This window comes from Sturnira hondurensis, unplaced genomic scaffold, assembly GCF_014824575.4.
Source record: "Sturnira hondurensis isolate 20B ecotype Veracruz unplaced genomic scaffold, ASM1482457v3 Scaffold0004998, whole genome shotgun sequence".
NCBI lineage: Eukaryota > Metazoa > Chordata > Mammalia > Chiroptera > Phyllostomidae > Sturnira > Sturnira hondurensis.
In genome coordinates this window covers 8662936-8685666 of record NW_028077629.1, presented here as the reverse complement: position 1 = coordinate 8685666, position 22731 = coordinate 8662936, and the positions used below count along the sequence as shown (strand labels likewise).

Here is a 22731-nt window from a genome sequence, read left to right as displayed (position 1 = left end):
CCTTTGAGGAAGATCAATTTAAACTCAAGGAACCAAATAAAGTCTTGAACTTTAAGGCAGTTTCCAAGTCTTTTTTTTAAAAATTTATTTATTTATCTTTAGAGGGGAAGGGAAAGAAAGAGGGAGCAAAGTATCAGTGTATGGTTGCCTCTCATGCATCCCCTGCTGGGAACTGGCCTGCAACCCAGGCATGTGCCCTGACTGGGAATCGAACCACGATCCTTTGGTTTGTAGGCCTGAGCTCAATCCACTGAGCTACACCAGCCAGGGCTCCAAGTCTTTTTCTCTTACTTTGCACTATGATGAAGAACCAGCTATGGTGATTAGAATAACTTAGTTATATTTGCAATGTTAGCAATGACCAGAGCTCTTTTGGATTTGTGGTTAGATACCATTTTCTGCAGTTAGAATCCAAACAAGTATCAATGTGATTATCTAAATAATTTATATTCAGTCCATGGATAGAGTGATATAAATACCAAACTAAATAGTGATGAGGACTCCAACCAGCAGTGTCCCCAGAGTTGTGGATGAGATGAGACAAATTCACATGGACCACTGAAGTCCTGTGGAGGAAAAAGGATGACACAGCCACTCTCTCAAGGGTAGAGCACCCTGGCCCTTGCCTTGAAAAGCTTTTATTGGCTTTCTGATAGCACACATCAAACAACCATGTATGATGGTTCTCATTCATTATGCTCAGGTTTGCTTCAGGTAATTAGTTTTTACAGATAACAAAGGAAAAGATGTTACTGATTACTTCTTACAAATTAACAAGGAAAAATGTTGGAAATGCAAGGGAACAATAAAAGTAATTGGTCTGGTTAGACTCTGTCCTTGGGAGAATTAGCACAGACTTCAGGAAGTTACTTTAAAGATATGCAGTAAGCTTTTTCTGCCTCAACTCAGGGTGAGGGAGTTTTAGCAAGATCAAGTCACAAAGCAGCCTAGGTACAATGCAGTCCTGATTTCCCACGAGAGAGCCAATTCATGGGTTTGGCGTCCTGTGTGCCGCCATGCACCTGTGGGTTTTCCAATAGGGCTAGGCTACATTTGCCATTCCACATGGATAGGTTCCCTATAAATAGATCTTAAAATTTAGGATAAAAGGTAAGTATATTAAAATGTTGGCAAGGGGTCAATGCATCAGGAATCAATGCATCAGGTCAATCACATCAGGAATGACTTGCTCAAGAATTGCAAGTCTGAATTATTTATTGTGGACCTATACTGTTTTTATATTTAAAAAATTACATGCTAAGGTTGCAATTGATTGCTTGTAAGTTTAGAATTAGTCTACAGTTTAGAGATAGTTTACTGTTCCATAAGAGTAAGCCTAAGCTTACTCTTAGGAAGTCAGCCTGTCAAAATACACTAAAACTAGTCACACATTTGGGAATCAACACATTAATGGAAGTTGAAAGAAGCAGGTTCATGTTGCAATGTTAAGTCTAAAGTAAAGAGAGGCTTCTCTCAGGCTGCAAGGTGTTACAAAATTGCCTGCAAGAATGGCCATGTGCTGTGCTTTCCTTTAGTAAACATTTGATCTGAGATTTGGGCTCTTGGGTAGACCCACCGTAGATAATACCCTCTATGTGGGCCAGGTTTGTGTGATATTATTATACTTGACCTTCCAGCTTGCAGACAAGTATCTTAGGAGTTTGTTTGGTATGATCCAACACCTGTGTATCCTTTTATATGCAGGTCAATGAATAAAATAAAGTTTCTTAATATTTAGAGCTGAGGCCAGATCACTGAACTCAGTAAACATCATCCATTGAGCTTTCATCTGTAATTGCTATTCTTAGGTTCATGTAATCACTTGTGTTTTTATGATAATTCTATGTTTGGGAAGCACTCTTTTTATTATTTAAACAGTGCTCAATTTAAATTGGACATATAAATAAATGGAGGTAATACTGATCTTGAAAATAAATGATTACTCCACTACATACCAATTAACCTGGGGAGAAATGCTAAAAACACTAAATGCTCACAAGAATCCAGAGAAATTGGATCACTTGGTTATTTCTGGTGAAAATGCAAATGGGGCAATTACTCTGAAAAAGAGTTTGGCAGTTTCTTATACTTACCATACAACCAGCAGGTGCACAATTGGGCATTTATCCTGGAGAAATGAAAACTTATGCTCACACAAAACCTGTACAAAAGTATTCTCAACAGCTCTATTTACAATAGACCTAATTGGAAACAATATAAATGTCCTTCAAGAGGCAAAAAGATGAACAAACTGAGGTAAAGCTATACAGTGAAATACTACTCTGAAATACAAAGGAATCAATTATCGATGCATACATCAACTTGGATAGATCTCAGGGCATTATGGTAAGTGAAAAAAAGCCAGTCTCAAAATTGCACACTGTATAAGTTCACATGTCTAACATTATTTTTTTAAAAAATATTTTTAAATTGGACTCGAGCCGCCACACCACTGCTGCCTAGCAAGACTTCCCAGGCCCCGCCCAGGATGGCAGCCGCACCAGGGATTCTTCCAGTCCATCTCACTCTTGATTTTCTATCAGCTCTACCCGTCCCAGCACTGTCCTGCTCCTTTACTTGATGAAGCTCAAAAAGTGGGGTGAGTTTGAAGATATTTTAGAGGAAATGATGCAGGTCAGTGACTTGAAGTCTGTGAAGTGCTACAACCCTCTTCTGTATAAGGAAATCATTCCGTGCAAGCCAGTGATATTAAGGTAGTGTCCTCAGTTCTGCAGAGGTGTTTTATGTCGCTAAACGGCTTTCCAAGGAATCCCTCCAGTCTGTGGACACCCTCTGAGAGGAAGCCTCTCAGATCTTGGATGAAATGAGCCACGGGCTGCGTCTGGGAGCCACCGGGTTCTTTGCCTTCACCTGAGCAGAATATTTAAACAAATTTTCTCGAAAGCGTGTGTAAATGAAAAAGGTATTCAGAAATGACAATGAGACATCTAGACGCACCCAGTAGTCCTGCTGCCAACTCATCAGAGTTACATCAACGTTCTGATGTTGTCCTTCCTTTTATCCAACCGTGGCTTACCTGTACTGGTCGTAGCAGCAAGAATGGACTTCCTAGGCATAAAAATGGTTGGGGAGCTGCTATGGATGTCCAGAGCCTTCTTCATGCGGAACACCCTCAGTGGGGACACACTGTACTGGGCTGTGTTCTCTGAATATATAAAGACCCTGTTACGGAATGGTTATGCTCCTGTTGAATTTTTCCTCCAAGGGACAAGAAGCTGCTCTGCCAAGGCATTCGCTCCTAAATTTGGTCTTCTGAATATTGTGATGGGACCATTTTTCAAAAGAGAACTTTTTGACACCTACCTTGTTCCAGTTAGCGTCAGTTATGATAGGATATTGGAAGAAACTCTGTATGTGTATGGGCTTCACGGGTCTCCTAAGCCAAGAGAGTCTACAACTTGATTACTGAAAGACAGGAAGATTTTCTCTGGAAATTTTGGCAACATCCTTGTGTACTTCGGATACCCTCTGTCCCTCCAATCCCTGGCAGCTGGGAGGATGAACCGAAGCCCTTATAACTTGATTCCCACGTATATTCCTCAGAAACAATGGAGGACATACCTTCATGACTGAGGTTGCTTATAAAGTGCAGCTTGAGCAGATCCAGAACTTGGTGCTAAGCCTGTGGGTCCTCATCGTTGCTGTTCTGCTCCAGAACCGGCCATCCGTAGATTTCGACACCCTGCTGGAAAAGACTCTGTGGCTGAAAGGCTTATCCCAGACCTTTGGGGAGTTTCTCACTTGTCTGAATAATGAACCTGCAGATGAAGTGATCCAGTCCAGCATCCTTCTGCATGCCAATGTCCCCAGCCTTCTCAAAGTCTAGGTGGCTCCGAAACTGGATGCCAGAGACTTGGAAGTGGTCAATGGCCTCATCTACCAGCATATCACCCCCCTCATGTGCTCGGCTTACAGGAACTCATTGCTCAACATCTTTGCTTCTCCCTCTTCGGTAGCTCTGGCATTGCACATGGCACCTGGGTGCAGGAAAGAGAATACCCACAGTTACTTTTGCTTTTACACAGTTTTTTTTTTTTGATGGAGAAATTCATCTTCCTTTCAGGAAATGAGCTATAGGACTTTGAAGAAGGTTGTCACCTGCTTTATAAAAGTGAGGCCATTCAGGTGAAAACAAGGGACATTCTATTTACAGAGAAAGAAAAAACTCTGCTGGAATTTTTAATAAGACCCTTTAAACCTTCTATGGAATGTTATCAGATCATTTGAAAATACCTCTTGAAGGAAGAAAAAGACCACTTAACTGAGAAACAGTACTTGGCTAGAGTTAGGATTTTCATGAGTCAGCTTCTTGATCAAAGTGCCTTACAGTGCTATGATGTATTATCTTCTTTTTTAAAATATATTTTATTGATTATGCAATTACAGTTGTCCGATCTCCCCTTTATTCCTCTCTGCCCTGCACTCCTCCTCTCACCCACATTCCCCCCCTTTATTTCATGTCCATGGGTCATACATATAAGCTCTTTGGCATCTACATTTCCTATACTATTCTTAACCTCCCCCTGTCTATTTTGTACCTACCATTTACCCTACTTATTCTCTGTACCTTTTCCCCTTCTGTCCCTCTCCCACTCCCCTGTTGATAACCCTCCATGTGATCTCCATTTGTGTGGGTCTGTTCCTGTTCTAGTTGTTTGCTTAGTTTGCTTATGTTTTTGTTCTAGGTGTGATTGTTAATAATTGTGACTTTGCTGTCATTTTACTTTTCATATTTTTAATTTTTTTCTTAGATGAATTCCTTTGACATTTCATATAATAAGGGCTTTGTGATGATGAACTCCTTTAACTTGACTTTATCTGAGAAGTACTTTATCTGCCCTTCCATTCTAAATGATAACTTTGCTGGATAGAGCAATCTTGGATGTAGGTCCTTGCATTTCATGACTTGGAATACTTCTTTCCAGCCCCTTCTTGCCTGTGAGGTCTCTTTTGAGAAATCAGCTCACAGTCTTATGTGAACTCCTTTGTAGGTAACTCTCTCCTTTTCTCTTGCTGCTTCTAAGATTCTCTTCTTATTTTTAATCATGGGCAATGCAATTATGATGTGCCTGGGTGTGTTCCTTCTTGGGTCCAACTTCTTTGGGACTCTCTGAGCCTCCTGGACTTCCTGGAAGTCTATTTCTTTTGCCAGATTAGGGACGTTCTCCTTCATTATTTTTTCAAAAATGTTTTCAATTCCTTGCTGTTCCTCTTCTCCTTCTGGCTTTCCTATAATTCAGATGTTGGAACATTTAAAGAGGTCCTGGAGGTTCCTAAGCCTCTACTCATTTTTCTGAATTCTTGTTTCTTCATTCTTTTATGGTTGAAAGTTTCTTTCTTCCTTTTGGTCCACACTGTTGATTAGAGTGCCAGTTTCCTTCCAGTCAATGTTGATTTCCTGTACAGTTACCTTTATTTCACTTAGTATTGACTTCATTTTTTCATCGAATTTGTGACCAAATTTAGCTAACCCTGTGAGTATCCTGATTGCCAGTGTTTTGAACTGTGCATATGATAGGTTGGCTATCTCTTCATCGCTGAGTTGTATTTTTTTCTGGAGGTTTGATCTGTTCTTTCATTTGGCCATGTTTTTTTGTCTTGGCATGCCTGCTACTTATAAGGATCAGAGCCTTAGGTGTTCACCAGGGTGGGGCAATCCACATCGCTGCTTTGTGACCTCCTATGTGGGGAAGGGGGAACAATGGCACTTGCTCTACTCTCTGCTGGATTTCAGTCACTTCCTCCGCTACCCACAAGCAAAGTGGGCCCTTCTGGTGCTGATTCCCAGGTGGGGTGAGCTTGTGTATGTTCTAGGATGCTGTGGGTCTCTCCAACAAACTTTCCTGTGAGGCTTGGAATTTCTCCCACTGCCATCTCAACTCCTACAGGTGTTTTCAATCAGTGGTTTGAGGCTTTATTTTCCTGTGCTGGGACCCCAGGTTTTGAGAGCTGTCTCACTTCCCAGGTGTTTCTCCTGGTTTATCTGCAATTGAATGTGGGGCTGCCCACTCCACCAGCAACCTCCTTGCCCACCCTGGTCCTCCACTGCCACTTTGCCATGAGTCCTCTCTGCCTGGCTGCCTGTCTCCGCACCTCCTACTGGACTGGATGGATATTTCTTCTTTAACTCCTTGGTTGTCGGACTTCTATATAGTTTGATTTTCTGTCAGTTCTGGTTGTTATTTTTTTTTAATTGTTGTCCTTCTTTTGGTTGTGCGAGGAGGCACTATGTGTCTACCTGTACCTCCATCTTGGCTGGAAGTCTTATTATCTTCTGATGTACAGGAAAAATGCCTTAGCAGTTTTGGTGAGGCGAAGTGGGGTAGAGAAGAAGAAGGTAAATAATGGCTGTACACTTAATGTGAATGAATCTGCCATGACAAAATTAGAAGAAATGCTTGGTTGTGTGATACCAGCAGGAAAACCAGCAACTGTGGCCCCTGCAAACCTTTAATAATTGCCAAATGGTTATGGAAAGTTTGGTCTAAAACCTCCAAGGAGCCTTACAACAGCAAATAGGGGTATAAAGGGAAAGACCCTTCTTTCTTCCAAGATTTGAGACTCAGGGCTCAGGGGAGAGGAAGGCATGAGGAGTGAGAGCAATCGGTGTGATCGTGTCCACTCTCGCGATACAAAAGGCACTTGTGTCCAACCCTGTGTGTGTTTTAAAATAGAACAATCTTTTGGAAACATGTTTGGAAAAAACAAAAATAATATTTTAAATTATTTTAGTCATTTTTATTGTTTTTTTCCATTACCATTAAGTCCCTTTATATTCCCCGCCCCCTGCAATTGTCACCCTGTTGTCTATGTTCACAAGTCATTTTCCCCTTTGCTCAGTCCCTCCATCCCCTACTCGCACCCTACTTTAGCCATCATCCTGCTCTCTATCTGTGAGTCTGTCCCCATTTTCCTTGTTAGTTCAATTTGTTCATTAGAGTCCACATATGAGCGAAATCATATGGTATTTGTCTTTCTCTGGCTGGCATATTTCACTTAGGATAATGTTCTCTGGCTCCATCCAGGCTGTTGCAGAGGGTAAAATTTTCTTCATTTTATGGCTTAGTAGTATTCCACAATGCAAATGTTCCACAGTTCTTTATAAATTTTGGATATTAATCCCTTATCAGACGTATCAGCAAATACATTCTCCCATTCCATGGGCTGTCTTTTTATTTTGTTAATGATTTTCTTTGTTGTCCAAAACCTTTTTAGTTTGATGTAGTCCCATTCATTTATTTTGCTTTTGTTTCCCTTGTCTAGGGAGATATACCTGATAAAATATTGCTATGAGCCATGTCTGTGATTTTGCTGTCTATGTTTTCTTCTAGGATTTTTATGGGTTTTTGTTTAACATTTAAGTCTTTAATCCATTTTGATTATATTCTCATATGTGGTGTAAGAAGATAATCTAAGTTTCATTTTTCTGCATATATCTGTCCAATTTTCTCAACACCATTTGTTGAATAAATTATCTTTAGCTCATTGTATGTGCTTGCTTTCTCTGTCAAATACTAATTGACTATAAAGTTTTGGGATTATTTCTGGACTCTCCATTCTGTTCCATTGATCTATGTGTCTATTTTTGTGCCAGTACTGGGCTGTTTTGATTACTATGGCCTTATAGTATAGTTTGATATTAGGCAGCATGATTCCTCAACTCTGTTCTTTTTTCTCAGGATCATTCTTGCTATATGGGGCCTTTGGTGCTTCCATATAAATTTTTGAAATATTTGTTCTAGTTCTTGTGAAATATGTCATTGGAATCTTGATAGGAATTGTGTGGAAGCTATAGATTGCTTTGGGTAGTATGGGCATTTTAATAATGTTAATCCTTCTTATCCATGAACACAGTATGTGCTTCCACTTGTATCTTCTTCAGTTTCTTTCTTCAGTGTCTCATAATTTTCTGAGTACAGGTCTTTTACACCATTTGTTAGGCTTATTCCTTGGTATTTTATTCTTTTTGAAGCAATTGTAAATGAGATTGTTTTCTTAATTTCCTTTTCTGCTAGTTCATTATTGGCATATACAAATGCAACTGATTTCTGGATATTAGTTTTGTATCCTGCTACTTTGCTGAATTCATTTATCAGTCTTCATAGTTTCTTGGTGGGATCTTTGGGATTCTCTATGTACAGTATCATGTCATCTGGGAATGAGACAGTTTTACTTCCTCCTTTCCAATTTGGATGATTTTTATAACATTCTTGAAATAGGAAAATTATATGGATCAGATTAGCAGGAACAGATCAATAGTTGCTAGAAGGTAGGCAGTGAGAGAAAAGTGTGATTATAGAAAATATTATTAAGGTGTTCCTTTGTCATCATGGAATCAGTATAAGTGATAAAATTTCATAGAAGTATATGAAACGATGAATGCATGTGAAAACAAGTGGGATTTGAATAAAATCTATAGTCTACTTCAGTGATTTTCAACCAGTGTGCCCCAAGAATTTTTAAAACATGCAATACCTGACTATTTAGTTGAGGGCATTGACCCCTTTTCCCTTAGATGATCAATTAAAAAAATAACAACAGCCTATACAACAATAGCCACAAAATGTGAATGGATCATATTATACATAGCTTTTATGAGACCAGTAAAAATATATTTTGGTGTATTGCATAGTTTTAGTAATTAGTTTATGTGTGCCATGAAAGGAAAAAGGTTGAAAATCCCTGGTCTAATTAATAGCATTTCTGGTTTTGATAATAAACTACAGTTACATAAGATGTTATTTTGGGGGGAAGCTGAGTGAAGGGTTCATGGGACTTTTCTGTACTATTTTTGCAATTTCTTGTGAATCTATAATTATTTAAATATTAAAAATTTTAAAATAATGATTACATTATCTTACCAGATATGGGAGTTTACTTTTTGTCTTTTTATTTTATGGGGGTAATGAAGCAAGAAGTGGGGGGCATGACAAACTGCTTTAATCAGAACAGTCCTTATTTTATGTTTATCCATTGGGGAAGAGTTCTGATGAATAGAGAATTTTGGGGATAAAGTTTGAAAACAACTTCTAAAAGGCTACAGAAAATTTTCCAGATAATCAAAATCAAGTCATGTGCAATAATTTAGGAAAAGTAGGTGTGGTGTGGTGTGCTTTACAAGGCAGTTTGGTTATTGTAACAAAGGGTTATAGCTTTCAAGGGAAGTGATTACAAGTAACCGCATATTTTAGATATGGTATCAGAATTGGTTTGTTATGAAATTATAGATGCTGATGTTAACCCTAGCTAATATACTGTTTGTTGTAGTACAGGGAAATGAAATTGTTGATGGTCTCTTCCTAGAAGTTATTTAAAACAAGCAGCTGGTAGTGCAGTGATTTTTTTCAGTCTGAGAGTCTGTGAGGCAAGACAAGACAGCTACAGAACTACTTAGCTTAACTACCACAGGATTCGTTGCCAATGTAAACCACATCTCTAAATATTAAAAAAAAATTTATTTCCTTCCATGAAATTTTGTCCTCCTTCAGAGATTTTGGACAGCAGACAGCCCGAGGTGGTCGACAACTACCTCATGTGAAGAGTTTCTTGTAGCATCTGTGGAGGCAAAGCTTTCCTGGTCAGACCTGACCAGATGTGGTTTGACCCTTCAATCTCCATCCCCAACATATCTACTCAGAGCCCCAATAAGTTCCTTCTTCCGGTGACGGGTGGCTGATGATTGCTGTGGTACTGAGATGGGGCCTCGGAGTAATTACAGAGTTAGCCTTGTGGTTGTCTTCCAGGAAATGGCAAGTACCACTTGCCCTAGTATGTCCCTGCAGATTTCACTCGGGGACAACAGGAAACAAATGCCATGTAAGGACATCCTGTAGAGCTGCTGCTTTTCTGCGGACAACTGAGTAGTAGACATGTTCTCAGTCACCATCTCCATTTCCCCTTCCTAAAGCAATTTGAGGCTTATCATTGAGAAGTACACACCATGCTCTTCAAAAGGACTTACATGAACTTTTACACCAGAATTTTGAATTCTTGATTTTGACCTTCCTCTACCTACAGTGATTCTGAGAATGCTTTTGCAGCTAAGTTTTTCAACACTATTCTCTTACTGCCAAGTCTCCTGGAAAGTTCTTCAAAGGGTTTCTCTGTTTTCATCATTTATTTGAGAGAATAGTAGCTTTATTAGCTTGTGGCCAAAAATGGATTTTAAAAATATAACTTAGTTCTCAGAATTAAACTTAGTTGCAGAAATTTAAGTTTTCTCTGAACTGTTAAATTTGGATGTGTAATGTGAGATTGGAGCAGGAGGACAGGAAGCCTGCTGTTTGTGGGGAGACAAGTCAGACAAGATCTTCTCAGGTGTCCTCACCGTCTATTGCTCTTGGCCACTTGTCCCATTTTCCTACCACAAAGGGAAATGTGAGGGAGTTGTAATGTGAAAGGAGGTCATAGCAGGAAAAGCTCTGGAATGTCCTGGAATATTAGGAGGCCATTAAAAATAATGAATTAGAGCTAATCCAAATAATTTTTGAGAATTTCCACAAATTATTGTTGAGAAAGGAAAACAAGATGCAGAAGAGTGTGATGCTTTATGGAGTACTCAGCATGTTGGTCTCTCTTGCTTGCAGGTTGTGCATTAGGCAGGGGCTGTTGCTAAATCAGCACTGGTGAATAGGAGTGTAGGCTGGACACATGCATAGCCTCTCTCCTCGACTCAAAGCAACCTCATCCACTTGCCTGTTTTGCTTGCAGTGGCTGGCTGATGGCAGAGGATGGCTGGTATTTATTGGCCGAGTCATTTTTGTGTATTTGATTATTTGGTGCTCCTTTGTGAGTGTTCACATGTATTGCACATATTATGAAACTCCTAAGGCCTCATGGTTGATCTCTAATGTTTCACTATGTGCCTGTTTCCCCACATCCCTTTTTCCTGATATTCCAAGTTTTCTCCTTTTAGGCTCTGTAATGAGTTGAACAATGTCTTTCCAAAATTCATATCTACCTAGAACCTCCAAATGTAACTTTACTTGGAAATATTATCTTTATAGATGTAATTAGTTAAAAATCTTGAGATAAAATTATTCTGGGTTTAGAGTGGGCCCTAAGTCAGATGTCTGGTACTCTTGTAGAAGAGAAAAGGACACTGAGAGATCCAGAGAGAAGGCAGTATGACAATAGAGGCTGGGATCAGTGTGATGAGTCTGTAACCCAGGGAATGTCAAGGATTGCTGGCAATCACCAGAAGCTAGAAGCGGGGCTTGGGATGGTTTCCTCCTCAGAGCCTCCAAAAGAACCAATTCTTCTGACACCTTGATTTCAGATTTCTGGCACCCTTGAACTATGAGGAAATAAAATTAAGTCAATCAATTCATGGCAATTTGAAAGGCAGCTCTAGGAAATCAGCACTATATCTAACTAGCCAACCAAGCACTTGTCACCGTCTCTGAATCCATGCATGTTCTGAACTTGGACTAATTTTCTCTTCACACGAAGTGATTGATAAGAGCTTGCATAGCCTGAAGCTTTATCTATTGGGGGGGGGGGAGTTCCCTTATTATTTTCTGTCAAGGCTACCCTTTGGACATGTGTTAGCAGATTTCTCTCACACAATAAAACTGATTATTAAATGAAAATTTTCTGTATGTTGAAAGACATCTTTAAGGAAGTGGAAAAATAAAATGAGATAAAATATTTGTAAAGATAAAATATGGCAAAGAATTAATAGCAAGAATGTAAAAGATAGCCCCAGCTGGTGTAGCTCAGTGGATTGAGCACAGGTCTGTGAAGCAAAGGATCGTGGTTCGGTTCCCAGTCAGGGCACATGCCTGAGTTGCAGGCCATTTCCCAGTGGGGGACACATAAGAGGCAACCATACATTGATATTTCTCTCCTTCTCTCCTTCCCTTCCCATCTCTCTGAAAATAGATAAATCAAATAATTTTTAAAAAAAGAATGCAAAAGATATCTATAAGCTAATAAGAAGACCACAATGAGATATCATTTAAAACCCAATCAATTGGCAAAATGAAGAAGTCTAATACCATTAGATATTGGAGATGTGGATCAGTATACTAGTGTATACCTCACCAGTAGGAGTATAAATTGATTTAACAATTTTGGAAAATAATTTGGCATTATGTTTTAAAGTTGGAGATTCATATAACCTATGCTAAATAATTCCACTCTTAGATATATGTTTTACTACCAGGAAAAATATTTTGCTGCCCTGGCTGGTGTAGCTCAGTGATTGAGCACGGGCCTGTGAACCAAAGGATCATGGTTCCACTCCCAGTCAGGGCACATGCCTGGGCTGCAGGCCAGTTCCCAGCAGGGAATACAGGGGACTCATGAGAGGCAACCATACATTGATATTTCTCTCCTTCTCTCCTTCCCTTCCCCTCTAAAGATAAATAAATAAAATCTTTAAAAAATATTTTGCTATATAACTTGAGTAAAAATTAAGCCTCCAAAGATTAGATACACCCCCTTTTTAATAAAAATTTACATTACGAATATACTTTTTAAAAAAAGATTCCACTTATTTATTTTTAGAGAGAAGGGCAACAAGGGAGAAGGAAAGGGAGAGAAATATCGATGTGAGAGGGAGACCTATGTAAGTTGCCTCTCACTTCTACCCCAACTGGGGGTCAAACCCAAACCCAGGCATGTGGCCTAAACAAGAATTGAATTGGTAACCCTTCATCTCTCATAAGGATGCCCAACCAAGAGAGTCCTATCAGTCAGGAGCCCAATATACTTTTAAGAAATATTCATATTGTGGTAAAACTATAGTTCTAAAGGGTAAAAGGAATAATAGCAGAAGTTGCAGAATAGTGGTTACTTCTAGTGGAAAGAGAGAGCCTACAAGATAGGGAAGAGAATGTAGATAGGTGTTCAAAATGATAAATATTGTATTTTTAGGCTAGATGGTGTATACATAGTTATTTACTGGTTAACATACAAATATGTAAGTATATAAGTAAGTAAAGGCCATGCCTGGGTCAAGAATGAGACAGTGCCATAGACCAAGAGTTATGATTAGTTAAGTCAAGTTATGATTAGTCAAGTCATAGGCATCTAGTATTGAAAACACCTGGACTTTTGATTGTACAAAGATGTTCCTGGTTGAGTCAACGTTGGGATCAAGAAGAATCCTGGACCTGGGACAGGCAGAGAGACAGGATGGGTCTGAGAGGGAGGGGAAAACAGATCCAGGGAAGTCACCAACATGGCCTAGGGAGGAAAGCTTGCCAGAGATTCCCTGTGAGAGGTGGTCCAGGAGCTTGGAAAACAGATGTTTAAGTGTCCATTTTAAGCTCTAGTACAAGTAACCTCCCTTATCCATAGCTCACAATAAAAGTCGGCCACATAGAGAAGATAATTAATAATAAAAAGGTCTTCATTCAATCCCTTGTTCATTACACACATTTGTTGAGGTCCTACTGTGGCAGGTACAGCACTAGCATTGCAGCAACACACCAGGCAGGCCAATCTCTGTCCTCATGGGGCCAATATGTAATTTTCCAGGTGACATTAAGTGCTAGTGCAAAAACTGAAGCAGCAGAAAGGAGATGGAGGGCCAGGCGTGAAGGTGATTTATACTGGTAGTGTTTAGAGTGAGTGAAGAGAAAACAAGCACAAGGATGATTACTCGTACAATGGGTGAGAACACAGGAATAGAGGAGACAGTGAACAGGGATTCAGGACTCAGGATTATGCAGAAGAAGGAGCTTGTGATGACAAATATCTGGGAGGACATAAGTCTCTCTTACAGAAAATCATAGAAATATTGGAGAAGGCTCTGGATATTCCATTATATGTGGAATGGTGTTTGCATTACTTAGTTTGTAAATTAAAAGAAAAGTTAATTCCAAGGGTTGAAGAACTTGGGGCCACTGCCCCTATACTTCCAACACTTCAACCATGAACCTGTGTCTCCACCTTCTTCTGCATCACTGGTTCTTAACATCGAGGAGCAGTAGAGAACATGGGCATCTGTACTCTGAGAAAGTTTTCCAAGTAATTCTGCCTCTGGACACCGTTCCCCCAGCCCCATCCACCTCCACTGGTGAACGTTTCTTATATACTAGTGGTTCCTTGTTTGGTCATTCTAGGATAGTTCAAATGATCCCAGGTTATAAAATGTTAACAAAGTAGTAAATAAAATTATTGATAACATATTTAATTTAAAAAACTAAAAGGACGCTTGTTTAAAAATAGTATATTGTGCCCTGGGCAGTATGGCTCAGGTGGTTGGGGCATAGAAACATAACCAGAAGGTTGCGGGTTTGACTCTCGGGGGGGCACATGCCTAGCTTGAGGGTTCCATCCCTGGTCTGGGTGCACACAGGAGGCAACCAATCCATGCTTCTCTCTCACAGCTATGTTTGTCCCTCTCCCTTCCTCTCTCCAAAAAGCAATAAAACAATGTCCTCTAGTGAGAATAAAATAAAGTAAAGTAAAGTAAAAGAAAATGAAATAAAATAGTAGTATTGTTAAATGAAATGCCAGAAATCCTCAGTTTCTCAACTTGAGAATATTTTTTTGAGTCTGTTTTAAAAATCATTTTTGATCCTGTTTAAAAATAGTTCCATTTTGCTGACATTGTTTCCAATATAGTGAAATTGAAACTGGACAACAGAGTTAGAAGAATGTTGAATGCAACATAAAAGTCTCTTCTTTGATCTTTCCATGTGTGTTTTTAAATTTTTTATAGAATTTTTCAATTCATTTAATGCTTTCTACATGCCAGGAACTATTTTAAGCATGTTGTATATATCATTCACTTAATGTTTACAAAGTTCCCATGAGTTATATTCATTAATATCACCACTTACATATGGGAACACTAAGGCACGGGTTCATCCAGCTGATAAATACAGTGCTGGATTGTCACCAAAGTAGTCTGACTCCTGAGGTTGTTGCTTTAGCTCATTTGCAAAACTGTCTTCAGTAAAATACTCACGTAATTAGTAGATAATGTCCTAATATTGCCCAACAGTAAAGGGACTAGAACACGGAAAATATTTCTTCTCACAGAAAAGTTAAGTTCTTATTGACTCCAATTTTAAAGTTTCTTGTTAAAACGCTTAAAAAAACTTGCTGCCTTGAATTTTCAAGGCCTTCCAAGTTCATGATTATCAGCTCATGAATGCTAGGAGAAAAGATGATTCATTGCTGCCTAAATTGAAGTGCAGCAGGTTCTCAGCAAAAACAGTCCAGGGTTAGCTGATGACTAAACCTAAATGCCACATAGAATGTCTTTTTTATTTTTAGGGGCTCCAGGAAGCAAAGATACCCAGGTACAAACACATTACTGACTCAGTGGGATTTGTCAGACTATAACTTAACCATTTTCTTTTGAGTATAAAGAACTTGGCCTTTTTGCCTTACAAATGCCACACTACTTGCTTTCACACCGGGCTCTTTCATCTGTGTTTACTACTTTCTTCTAAAGTATGTGGAGAGAAATTTTTGCTAGTGTAGAGGGAAGCTTTTCCAAAGTCCTATTTCCTCACCACGTTCCGTAGTAAAACAATATTTTTTTAAAAATCTCAAGTTGACCTTCTTCTTTCTACAGCTATTTTAGTATTTCCAGGACTTAAAAACACACCCCCACACCTCCCACAATCACCATCTTGGAAGAAAGTCTTGTGAGCTTCTAATGTCTTTATTCTGAAGTATGTTTCCCTCAAGTACCGTAACAAAGTTACTTTTAAGGCCATAAAGCAAGATAGTTCCTTAACAGTTAGTTAAACTCCAGGTCATTCTTTTTTGATTTAAACAGTTTCTTGTTTCCCCAGGACAAATATTGTTGATTTTCTTTTGTTTTGAAACGAAATAAAAGTTTGACAAAAACCACTAATCTTGTGATACATGCTAACTTATTCCATCCCATTGAGACAATGTGGGCACCCACTAAATTGATTTAACAACCCATAATTAGGGATGACCCACTCCGAAAAGTAAGTGTCCTCAAATGTGACATCCTTAGCATAGCAGGATGATAGCTTTCAACCTCGGCTATATATCTGAACTACGGGTGGAACTTTTCAAAAGTACCAATGCCTGGGTCACAGATAGGATCTACTAAACCAGGATACCAAGGGAGTCATGAGGAAAGTTCCTGAAACTTTTCCCTTGACAGATTTGGGAGCGCAGCTGGACTGCGGGGATGGGTTCACTGGTCACTGAGAAGTGAGATAAGTGAAGTGAAGGGGTGGGTCCAGGTTTTGTGAAGCCTGAAGCTTGTATAATTTTGGAATTTCTTTTAAGAAAAATAATACAAAATTGGACTAGAAAATAACTGTTTTTGTAGCTTGAGATAACAAAACACAGCAAATAATAAAATTTAAAAAGCTTACAAATTTCACAAACATAAAAATTCCATGAAAATATTTTTTAAAAGATTTTATTTATTTTTAGAGAGAGGGAAGGGAGGGAGAAAAGAAGAAGAGAAACATCAATGTGTAGTTGCCTCTCATGTGCCCCCAAATGAGGGTCTAGCCCACAACCCAGGCATGTGCTCTGCCGGGAAATTGAACCAGTGACCCTTAAGTTCACAGCCTGGCACTCAATCCACTGAGCCACAACAGCCAGGGTGATATTGGTATTAGTTAATGCCTTACATGGCTCTTTAATATTTTTTATTTTATATTTATTAGATTCATACTTATGTTTAGAGAGAATAGAATAGCTTTGCAGCCTTTTGTTTAGCATAGTTGATTAAAGTTTTTTTTTTATTGATGATGGTTGAGAAAACTTTCTTACAGCTTCACAACTTGTTATTGAAATATCATGTAAAATTTTCTGTCTATATTAGTTTGTTAGGGCTGCCATAACAAAATACCACAGAGTGTGTGGCTTAAACAACAAATATTTATTTTCTCACAGTTCTGAAGGCTGAAAGTCCAAGATCGAGATGGAAGCAGGTTTGGTTTCTCCCGAGGCCTCTCTTCTTGGTTCACAGATAGCCACCTTCTTGCTTCGCCCTCATATGTTTGCACCCCTGTCTTTGTTGCCTTTGTCCCAGTATCCTTATCATTAAGAATTAGGACTCACCCCAATGACCCCATTTTAACTCAATTGCTTCTTTAAAGGCCCTCTCTCCAAATACAGTCAGATTCTGTGGTGTGGAGTTAAGATTTCAAAACATGAAATTTGAAGGGATACAACACAGCCCATAACATTGTCAAATTTGGAAAAACATCTTTCAGATTTGCTTTATTTAGAGGGTAAGGAAGTCCCCGTGTGGAGGTGGAATGGTGCAGATGTCGCTACAGAGAAGCCTAGGACAGGCTGTTGCAAGGCTTCCTCCAATGCTCTCATGAGGACTAAGGACATAAACTTGTACTTTCACTTGACCATAGGGTAAATTTAAAGTGTATTTCCTAAGAACATCTTTTTGCAATATTAAAGGCCATAGAAATTTGTCAAGTTTCAACTCTAACTGAAAAATAAGAAGAGACAATGGAGAACACTGGGCAGTGAAATCAAAAAGAAAACAAAGGAACTTTGTAAAACAATATAGTTCTACATTGTCTCTTCTTATTTTTCAATTATAGTATACATTCATTATATAATACACACATATTATCATGTGTGAAGCATAGTGGTTACACAGTCATATACTTTACGATGTGTTCTTTCAAATATTTCCAGTATTCAGGACTTCCGCCAAGATGGAGTCATAGGTGGAAACACTGTGCCTTCTCCCACAACCAAGTTTGAGCACAACAAAGGTTTGGAGAACTAGGACACACCCAAAGACCAGAAAACGGAATTATATGGAAGTCCGACAACTATGAACCGTTCAACGGGGACGGTAAGAGAGGCGGAGCCAGCAGCGGAGCTGGGTCCGGCAGGACAGATCCCTCGACCTAGGCGCGCAGGCAGCCTGGAACCAGTCGGGGTGTGGGGCAGACTGACCCCAGTTGCACATTCACGCACAGTGAGATGGACCACGCAGGCCCCAGGGGGTGAACACAGTGGTGGAGGGCTGACGGCGGTGGCACACTCGAGTGCAGTGGAACGAAATGCGTGGGCCTGGTGACGGTGGTGGCTGCAGCACCGGGGCCGAGGCGACAGGCAGCAGACGGGAAGCCATTGTCCCTCTTTGACCCTGCCCCCACAGACAACGTCACAACCCAGCGACTTAGTTGCCCTGTTCTAGTGAACACTTTAGGGCTCTGATCCTGCTATGGAACAGGCACAAACAGCCCAAAAGATGGTGCAAGAAGAACTCAAAGTCCCAGAGCCAATAACTCTAAGCGACCGAGAAATTGCCAGCCTCTCAGAAGCATAATTCAAGACACTATTTATCAGGATGCTCACAGAACTGGTAGATTACAGTCACAAATTAGAGGAACATAGTCACAAATTAGAGGAACATATGAAGGCTAAACTAATTGAAATGAAGGGAGATGCACAGGAAACCAATAGTGATGGAAAGGAAACGGGGACTCAAATCAATGGAATGGACCAGAAGGAAGAACAAAACAGCCCACCAGAAAGGAATGAAGAAATGAGAATTCAAAAAAATGAGGAGAGGCTTAGGAACCTCCAGGACATCTTTAAACGTTCCAACATCCGGATTATAGGGGTACCAGAAGGGGGAAAGAAACAGCCACGAGTGGAAAACTTATTTGAACAAATAATAAAGGAGAACTTCCCCAGTCTGGCAAAGGAAATAGACTTCCAGGAAATCCAGGAAGCTCAGAGAGTGCCAAAGAAGTTGGACCCAAGAAGGAACACACCAAGGCACATCATAATTACATTAGCCAAGACCAAAATGAAGGAGAGAATCCTAGAAGCATCAAGGGATAAGGGGACAGTCACCTACAAAGGAGTACCCATCAGACTGTCAGCGGATTTCTCAAAAGAGACCTTACAGGCAAGAAGGGGCTGGAAAGAAGTATTCCAAGTCATGAAATCCAAAGACCTACAGCCAAGATTGCTTTATCCAGCAAAACTTTCATTTAGAATGGAAGGACAGATAAAGTGCTTCTCAGATAAGGTCAAGTTCAAGGAGTTCATCATCACCAAGCCCTTATTACATGAAATGTTAAAGGGACTTATCTAAGAAAAAGAAGATGAAAAATATGAGCAGTGAAAGGACAGCAAACTCACAGTTATTAACAACCACACCCAAAACAAAAGCAAACCAAGAGGACAGCTAGATCAGGAGTGGAACCATAGAAATGAAGACCACATGGATGGTTAGAAACAGGTGGGTGGGAGGGGGAGAAGGGGGAAGAAGGCACAGAAAATAGCATAGGTGGTAGGTAGAAAATAGATAGGGGAGAGGGCGAGAATAGTGGGGGAAATATAGAATCTACAGAACTTGAGACACGTGGTTATAAACTAAGGGGGGGAGAATGATGGGGGAGGGAGTGTGCGGGTGGAGGGGAATGAAAGGGGGGAATAGAACAACTGTAAAGGTATAATCAATAAAATATATTAAGAAAAACAACAAATATTTCCAGTATTCACCTGATACCGTACATAGTTATTATAATTTTGTTGACTATAATTCCTATGCTGTTATCTACTAATAGAGTTTTGTGCACTTCATTTTGGGTTTTGTTGATAAATAAATTGATAGGCAAGTAGTGTTATAGTGCCAATATACTGGCTATATATTTTCTATATAGTAAAATAAATATGCTTTTATATAATCATTTTGAATAAATTGGAAATGCTAAGGATAAGTATACCCAAAATTTACATTTTGACTCAAAACTACACACTCCTCCTCAGTCTGTCTCCCAGGTTTGCTCATGAGAACTCAAATGGTACAGCACAGTGTTTTTATTCTTTGACAGTGTGAAATTATAGAGAAATTATTCTCTGTCATCGTTCAGCTCAATCATCATATATTCTTAATCCTTAATCACCATTTGTATTATTTTATTTTCCCTTTATTTTCAGTTTCCTTGGATTATTAGGGTTTTTGTTACTGGTCTTTGAGATCTTATTTATGACTAAAATGTTAACATTTCTCATGCATTGTACATGAAATACCATGTTTTTGTTATTTTACTGTGGTGTTTTATTTAGGTTGTAAATAAGTTGTATATTGAAATATAATCATGTTCCATTTCATGCAAAAATTACTCTGTGAAATGATTACTTGTAAATACTCTTAATTGGTGACACATTAAACTAGTTTGGTATCTATGTCCTAATTACACTGATTTGTTGCTATGTCTTTGTAGATGTCAAATCAGCAAAAAAGAAAATTGAAAATGTTATCCAATAATTTACTTTTCCCCATTATTTGTATTTTCAGACAATCTAAGTGTCTATTACTTACTTCTATTTGAAATGTATCACTTTTAATTATTGTTTTTGGTGTAGTCTGAAAAAAATTTGACAGTTCTCTTTTCAACAGTGGATTAATTTTTATTTATTTTCCTCATCTTTACTGATTTTCTTACATAGCAAATTGGTTTTTATTTTAAACTTTTCTTAGTTATTTATCAAATAATTATAAATTATAAAGGAAATTTTGCTTTATATAAACCAAATAAGAAGGTTGTAATTTCTCATTGTTTTGGAAAAACTAAGCTAAACTTCTTGCCAAACTGAAGTTGCTGTTTTTTTTATTAAATCAAGTATGTAATTTTTATTTAAAGATGATGTGTGGTGTTTTATGATTGTGTATACTGTATCGATGACTATATCATCTTAACAGGAGAGAACTTTGGTTTTGAGAAGCTATAGATGAGAACTGAATCCCTTACTATCATTTTGCATGTCTGATGTTGGAAACACTTTCACAGACTAATTTCTGTCTTCATACATTTCAACTCTTGCTTCTCACCGATGACCCCACACGGTTCTGGGACCAACCGAATATAAAAGGGTTATTCCTTGAACGGGCTCTGACCCTGCCACTTTGTTGGGCCAGGAGAGTTGGCACAGAGGGGTTAGGGGAATTCCCAGAAACCCTTTCTCCACTGGGACAGCTGGCAATAACTTCTCCATCCCCCCAAATCACTGCACACCACATAAATACCCCACTCAACTCAGACTGAATGCATCTCCATTTCACGTTTTACTTTAACTAGACTCCAAACGTGCCTGTGGCCATGCAGCATCAGTGGACATAAGGGAAGTCAGAGTGAAGAGGCAAAGTCTTCCCTGATTAAAATTTCCAAATTTGCATATTTCACAAAAGCATATGACCATAAGAATATGTTGCTAGGGCTCTGAATTAAGCTTTGTTGCCTTTACGGCAGTCTGACTCCAGAAACGTCCAGGAGCTCTGCTGTCCACATACCATAAATGCCATTTGAGACTTCCTCCTAGTACAATGGTTCCCAAGTGCTTGTCTTCACATCAGTGCCAGTCATGACGAAAGTTTCAGTAATATAAAATGAAATGAAAAGGATGACTACAGTGTGATAAATACATGTTACCTAAGGCTGTCAACTGTTCTCTCTTGAGCAAGACTGTCATTTTTTAATGAGTATATCCTTCCTATTGATTTGGTGTTAAAATATCCTTCCTAATTTAAAATATTGGTGATAATAGAGAATGAAATATAGAGCTTATACTTATGTCAGTCCTTCTGCCCTCTGGATAGATTTCTTCACTTTCAGCATGTATGAATAGGGGGAGAGAGAGAAACGGAAGGCTGCATGGGACAATGTACTGCCAGGCTCAGGAGAGCGTTGGTCTCTTTTGCCCACCTGCTTTCAACCAGACCTCAGTTCCCTGGCTCCACTCTGGATGCACGCACACCTGGGAAATGTGCCCCCAGAAAGAGAATGCATCGGTGAAGGTAACATTTTCTCTATTGCGCTGTCTTTCCTTGGGTTCTGATAAAGTATTTACATGCTTTCTTATACAAAAAGTCATTCCAGGCTCACCTTGTATTTTATTCATCTCAGTCCTAGAATCAGTCATTTCTCAAGGAGCTTTGATTTTTTCCAGAGAATGGTATTTAGAAGCCAAAATATAGATGTTTAGTATACTCATTACTACTGGTGTATCATTGCTTCTGGGCCTCTTACTAGACAGAGCTGGGATTATATAACCCGTCATATAAATACACATATACATTTGTAACTATTTGTATTCTTGTCTGTATAGATGTATTATAAAACCATGAGCTCACATCATTACCTCTGATTCCAATGTTGCATCTCAAGATTCTTTCAAGCCCCCTTTGTTTCTATGGTTTAAATACCTTTTGGGGCAGTAAGGAACTTGTCTCCCAAGTTTATTTTCTTATCTGCTCATTTATTTTCTTATCTGTTCAGTATAACCAGTTTCCAACTATAGCAGTCATTTTCTCCTACTGCCACCTCAGTCTCCCTACTCTCCATTGTCCCATGTCCTTGGTCAGTGTGGTTGCTGGCCTTTGCCTACCCATGATGCTCAAACCCATTACTGCCCTGACACCTCCAGCCACCTTGCTGTCGTCTCCACACTGGGAAGGAGAAGGAGAGAGACATTGCCTTTGAAACTTCATTTAACAATACTTTGAATTTTATATGCTGCCAAACCAGTCAAATCCCATTTAATTTTCATTGACTATATTTTTGATGTTTTTCAATAGGATATTGTGAATAAATATACATGTTTCATATTTTTGATAATGATTATGGTTAGTCATAAGCAACTATATTTTGGAAAAAGTCCTAATTGGCATTTTATTTTTTCATAAACTGTCTTGATTAAGGAGAAAGAAGGGAGGGAGCATATAAAAATACATGTAATAAAGATATTGGAAGTAGTTTATGA

General features: G+C 39.0%; 1 pseudogene; it reads left to right on the top strand.

Moving 5' to 3' along the window:
- Positions 1–672: 672 nt before the first annotated feature.
- On the top strand, positions 673–6475 carry LOC118987099 (dihydroxyacetone phosphate acyltransferase-like; annotated as a pseudogene).
- Positions 6476–22731: the final 16256 nt, after the last annotated feature.